Source organism: Ursus americanus, chromosome 11 (genome assembly GCF_024610735.1).
Source record: "Ursus americanus isolate L20-20 chromosome 11, mUrsAme1.1.p, whole genome shotgun sequence".
In the NCBI taxonomy this organism is placed as follows: Eukaryota; Metazoa; Chordata; class Mammalia; order Carnivora; family Ursidae; genus Ursus; species Ursus americanus.
Window position 1 is genome coordinate 63,771,230 of NC_142137.1, and position 6,521 is coordinate 63,777,750.

General features: G+C 45.3%; 1 protein-coding gene across 5 annotated transcripts in view; it reads right to left on the minus strand.

Annotated features, from left to right (window-relative positions):
* Positions 1 to 4,427, minus strand: part of IPCEF1 (interaction protein for cytohesin exchange factors 1) — a 169,967-nt gene extending 165,540 nt beyond the window's left edge. For all 5 annotated transcript variants that reach the window (XM_045805391.2, XM_045805388.2, XM_045805392.2 and 2 more), the window contains exon 1: positions 4,287 to 4,427. The gene's annotated coding sequence lies outside the window, so the exon portion shown is untranslated. The remainder of the gene's footprint in view (positions 1 to 4,286) is intronic.
* Positions 4,428 to 6,521: the final 2,094 nt, after the last annotated feature.

Below are 6,521 nucleotides of genomic sequence, written 5' to 3' on the forward strand. Positions count from 1 at the left end.
TTGGATGCTTTCAGATTAGATAAGGTATTGTTATAAATGGGCCGCAAGGAGGCTTTTTGCTGTGATGAAACTGTCAGTGTGCTCTGACTGGGGCTGCGGACTATGCAAGGACGGTCCTGAGAGCCATGAATGCCACTGTCCCCCAGACCCCTCCCTTCCCCTCTGGTTGAGTGGTGTCCCTGCATAATAGCACCGGACCGCCTAGAAAGTAGGCTACGGTGACACCCATATGTGCCATCCTGTAGGGCAGGGGATGTGCCCTGAAGAAAAAAGAGAAAGTCCTTTTCACTACCTCCTCAGGCAGGAAAGGGAAAGGAATTTCACTTAAAGCGATTTCAAAGTAGGCAATGAATCCGCTCAGACCCACCCTTTGCTTCCCAAGTCTTGGCCTCAAACCACCAGCTGATGTAAGAGAATCCCTAATGTGAATGAAAACAGCATAGGGCCCTGTGGCACAGTGGCCAGGCCCCAGGGGAGACACACAAAGATCTGGGTTTGAAGCCCCTCTCTGCCCCTGCCTCGTGTGGGGGTTTAGACAGGATACGTTTCCTCTCTGGGCTTCCGGCTCATGGAGACGACAACTCCCGTTTCCCGGGATTGTTTTGAGAAGTGACTGAAATTGTTCAGGTACTAGTGAAAGTGCTGCTTACGGTGCCTGGAACATAGCAAGTGTTCAGGAACATCGTCGCTCTTTATTCAGTGCCCCACACACGCAATATCTCGAAAATGCTACGGACTCTCTATTCAAAAGTCTATCCCGCTATTTCTAGTTCAAGTCATATCCCACGCTGGGCTATCTGGGCAGGAGGTTTCTTGTCTGTTAGATTAATTCTTTTGTTTCTAACCTTAACTCACTCTCACTAATGTATTCAGATATTTTTGCAAGAGCTTATCCACATTCTAGTAATTTGGGGGTGAGTTGAAAAACTTCAACGGTCACTTAGTTTGGGAGGCCTGTCTTTTGTTCGCACTTGGTCATCATTTGCCTCTTTGGCAAATCTCTCACCCGATCATTTCTGAGACAAAGGAGAGTTGCTCAACACACCTACGAATCCAAGTATTCGATTCCGGGTTAGCCTCCAATCAGGGACTCCTCACTAGTGACAGGCTGCCCCTGGCACTGTGAGATGGGGTAGCCAAGAGCTTAACAACAAGAATTACTTCTTGACTTCACAAAAATGTTTTTCTCTCCCTGTGTATGCCAAGATGTTATAAAGATAAGTCAACATGCCCTTAAAAAGTAATTAGTCTTATGCTGGCAAGTCCAAATGTAATTTAGAACTATTAACTATGGAATTGACTATTGAACTTGCTAGAAAGTCATCCAATATAGGTTTAGAAGCCGTTATAAATCATCCAGAGAAAATAACCCATTTTTTAAAGTGATTCTAGGCACGAATTAGACCAGTCAGCCCCAGTTGGGTTCTTATTTATTTTCACACTAGAGCTATCACATGATTCCATACCCATCTTAATCTCAAAAGGAATCCCCAAACATTAAATAACATAAACTGTGTCATTTCTTAGATTGCCATGAACCACCAACATTAGCATACTACCACTAAGAAGCTGCTTTTGTTTTATTTTTGGTGGAAGATTAAAAGAGAGTTAAATGTTTGTTCATTTATTTTAATTCAACATTTATTTTGTATTCAAATTATTAAGGCAGCCCAGATATGCTCCACTAATGGAAAACTTGAGGGAAAAAAAGATAGGAAAGTACAAAGACAAATATAACTATCAGCTATAAATCCACTAATCATGTAGTAACATTTTAGCATATTTACCTCAATCTGGCTTCTCTACAATATTTTTACATAGTTGAAATAGTTGTGCGTCTGCTCTCTTTACTTAGCATTCATAAATGACAATATTTCCTCAAACATCCTTGGGTTGGTGTTATTCCTTTATACAGATCTGCTGCTGTCTGCTTAACCATCCTGATAACTAAGCATAACATTTATTCCTTTTTTTTAATTTTTTTTATTATATTATGTTAGTCACCATACAGTACATCCCTGGTTTTTAATGTAAAGTTCGATGATTCATTAGTTGCGTATAACACCCAGTGCACCATGCAATACGTGCCTTTTATTCTTAATACATAATTCTTTAAAAGAATCATGCTTATTTATGTAATTTAGAAACTACTGAAAAGCATAAAGAAGAAAATATAAATTGGTAGTTAAATTTGTAGAGGTGGCTGTGATGATTTGAAAGCTGAAGAAAAAACACTGATAATGGCCATTTAGTGAAGACCCATGAAGTAGCAGACCGTGGGCAGATTTGTGACCTTCACACACAACCCCAAAAACTCAGACTGTTCTAATCACCACTTTTACAGGTCCAGAGCTCGTAGATTTTGAAAAGATGGGTCTGACCCCATGTTTATGTTTTCTCCTGGCTACATCATATTGCTCTCCCAGAATCACCTCCAGTCCACCGCCATGTCTACTGTCACACTGCCACCGTCACCACCATCACCTCCACCACCACCTCCATCATCACCTCCACCATCACCGCCATCATCACCTGCACCAGCTCCATCATCACCTCCACCACCTCCACCACCAGCTCCATCATCACCACCACCACCTCCACCACCAGCTCCATCACCACCTCCATCATCACCTCTACCATCACCGCCATCATCACCTGCACCACCTCCATCACCACCTGCACCACCTCCACCACCAGCTCCACCACCACCTCCACCACCTCCACCACCAGCTCCATCACCACCTGCACCACCGCCATGACCACCTCCACCACCTCCACCACCAGCTCCAAACCCCCATCACCACCAGATCGCCACCCTTAGGGCTTCTTATCCCCATCACCACTTCTTTCCATTTCATTTCTAGATGCCCTTTCTTCTCTTCTCACCCTTATATTTTCCTCTCTTGCTTCACTTTAACCTCCAACAAGCATTTTCTTAAGTGTCAGAGTAACAGAGAGAAAGCAAAGGCTACCCACCACCCTTGCTTTAGAAACAATCCCCATCATGTATCCATTCGACAAAAGCTGACGGAGAGCATCCTATGTGGCAGACATGGTTTTGAGCGCTCAGGGTATAAGAACTCCCCCATTTGCGGTGTTTCTTCAACACCAAGAGCTCATTGTTGAGGACTGTCTTCATGTTCACATACTGTTTGCCATGTGAAACACGCTTGCAAATTGTCAGCCTGTGTTGGCGTTACCAGTTCCCATAGCCGAGCCTCCATGCTGGATGGAAAGCAGAAGTGAGCTGTTCAAGAAGGATACCCCGCGTCAAAAGGAAAGTCTCAGGCAATCGTCATGAAGTAATTTCTTATCTCTTATTGCCACAGAAAACTACCACAGGAAAGAACTTCCTATTTCCAGACTCGGCTGATGTGCGTTTGCTTAATGCAGCTTGCCTGCAAGCGTTTACAGACACACCCTCCCCCGAAAAGACTCTTGATGTAGACGGCAAGGAAAGGAAGAAGATTAGAATATCGATTAAAGAATGAGGACCTCAACAAATACATACACTGAAGTCCCTTTCCTCCTCACTTGCATGAAAGAAACCGTATTCTTTCTGTTCCTATTTTCTATGTAAAATAATTAGGGGGAGAGGAGTCAGATTCTGTGTATGACTGTGCACGACCTAGGACAGGAGTAGGAACACATGGGCCCCTGCAGAAAAGTAAAACCCACTACCGCAGTCAGAGATGCCCTGCTGGGTGGTAACTCAGACTCCCACAACTCCAGTTCTCTCCCATCCAAAGAAAACCAAATGCCCCAGGTGCACGTGGTAAAAACCTCGGGACCAATGTTACCTACGTTCTCATTTATATACAGGTGTGATTTCAAGCCTGTGACTTTTCCCGAAGAGTAAAATCCCCTCCAGCTGCCTGCCTCCAAAGGGGGTCCTCCACAAAGAGCACAGCTTCTCAAATGGGCGGCCACACGGAGTTTCCCCTGCAAACTCCTCAGGACCCAAACAAATGTTTAAGTGTGCTTTTCTAAACCAAATACATGGTCCGCAGTCCAAGCAACTGTCAATACAACATCCATTCAAGAAAGAGAAAAGCAGACTGAGTATACAACCATCCTCTCAGGGAATGAGAGAGTAATTTTGACACTGGACTTCCCAGCGGCAGGCTCATGAAGAGCTGAGCAAACATTGTATCATCTCCCAAGAGTCACATTTTAAAACTCATCGCCATGCTGAAAGAGAGAGCGCCAGGGTTTCGATTGCTTTGCCACCTTGATAAGCCAAGCAATGACGTCTGATACATCAGCCAAGGAGTGATTTTACTTACATGCAAGAAAAAGAGAGTAAATCCAAGAGCTGGCTGGTTATCCCTGAGTTCAGGAAACTCATAATCCACTGAGGCAAAGGCTGGGATTCCACCCCTCGCAGCCAACAGCTCTGGAGGCTCGGTCTACACAGGACTACAAATTAGAAGCTGAGCAGAGACTGAGGCTCTTTCGAAAGAAGAGGAAGTGTCATCTCTACTTCCTCAATTTTCTGGTTCTTCCCTCTTATTGTTATTGATCCCTTCCTCGATTCCCAAATCCAAGGCACTGGGCACGCAAAGCGCGCATGTCTCGTCCGTCCAACTTCACGTAACCCTAAACACCACCCAGTGTCTTCGTTTCCAGGACACAGGCCCAAACATTACCTGGTTTTGCTTTCCTGTTTTGGAGGCAAAGACGTTTATGCACAGCCACGGAGGGTGGGAACGTTCGCAGAGCTGTTCTCATGTGTTCGGTGGAGATGCCATTTGTTCATCACCCACATCGTTTAGGCTCAATCTTATTTCAAATTTCTCTTCTTTCCCTTCTCCTAATAGTTCATAATGCTCTTCTCAATACGGGAGGAAAGCATTTTTGGGTAAAAATGAGTCTTAGCTTGCCACTGTTTTGCAGCACAAATCATAAATTCTCTAATAGCAGAACTTGTCTTTCCCCCACCAGGCAAGAAAATGACAGGCTGCGAGTCAGAGATACTTAAACTCCTCACCAATAAATTCCTGGCCTCCCACGGCTCCTTTCCAACAGCAGCATCTTGTTTCTTGGGAAGAGTACAATCTCTTTCTATTTATACTCTGATTTCAATGAAAAGGAAACAAATTATTAGAATGGAGCTCGTGACCAGTGCAATTTTCCAGAATGTGGGAGCTGCATTGTTAACATGGTTATCGGCTATCTGATTGTGTTGACACTTAGAGGCTTAAAATGACCAACACCTCAAAGCTTCTGTAGGTCAGAAGTCTGGGCCAGCTTAACCGGGTTCTTCTCCTAAGGGTCTCCCACAAGCTATATACTCAAGGGGTCTATCAAGGCTTCAGGCACCTTAAGACTCGACAGGAGAGGGAAACTTCCAAGCTCACTCCTGCAGTTGTTGGTAGGATTTAGCTTCTCACAACTCCGAGACTGAGGGCCTCAGTTCATGCTGGCTGATGACCAAGGCCACCCTCGGTAGTTTGCCGCATGGACTTCTCTGCAGGGAAGCTCACGACATGGCAGCTGGCCTCACCAGAGTGAAAAAGCAAGAGTGAAAGGAATGAGAGAGGGAAGCTCTCATTCTTGGTTAAAATCCTATGTGTGGCCCTTTGGGCCTGATCATAGGCACTTACAAAGGCTGTCACCAGCTGGCCTCATGGGGAAAGCTGGTCTCCCCACACCGCACTCGGTGACAGCGAGCACACTGCAGTCTCTGAGGGGAGTTGCAGTGAAAGTCTCGGGGGTCCCCTTGCCCCTCATGCTCTTTTGCCTATTTACATTCTCAGCCCCAGGTGTCTGATGTGAGAAACAAAGGCAAAAGAAAAATTAAATTTCCTTACTACCCACAGCCCATTGACAAGTCCTTGAAATAGGCAGAGTGACCTTCCTCTAGGAATTCAGCTTCCTCCATGTTAATACCTTGCTAAGAGCAACAGGTAAGCTTAGCCCAACCCCCAGGATCCTATAAGTCTACCTCAACATGTAAAAATTCATTGGAAACTTCCTTTATCTCTACCCCCAAGATACATGTTGGCAATCATCCCCCAAACATATGACCCACCAATATACATCTGAAGGGTCTCATGACTCAGGTTTCATTAGACAGTCATAAATGACCTTTCCCCAACAATAGCTAGCCCCCTCAAGGTCCTGGAAACCTTGCTTCCAAAATTCCTTAGAGACTTATGCTATCCGTAACCCCCTCCCAACTTGAAAGTGTATAATGGGCCACCCCTCATGACCCCGGGGCAGCTCTTACTGCCCACGCGTCCAGTCCCCGTACTTTAATAAAACCACCTTTTTTACACCAAAGACATCTCCAGAATTCTTTCTCAGCTGTCAGCTTCAAAAGCTAACATCTTTCTTACACCCGTGTCCATTCCAAGTTCTCTTCATGTGAGACCTTGGGCCAAGGTCTTCTTCAGATGATTCCACTGAGGCCCCTTTATGCAGGAAGGAGGGGAAGCTTTGAAGATACCTCTCCTACTACTCAGTCCCCTCTTCAGGGGGAATTTCCACCACCCCCTCCACACCCACAAACCCACTAG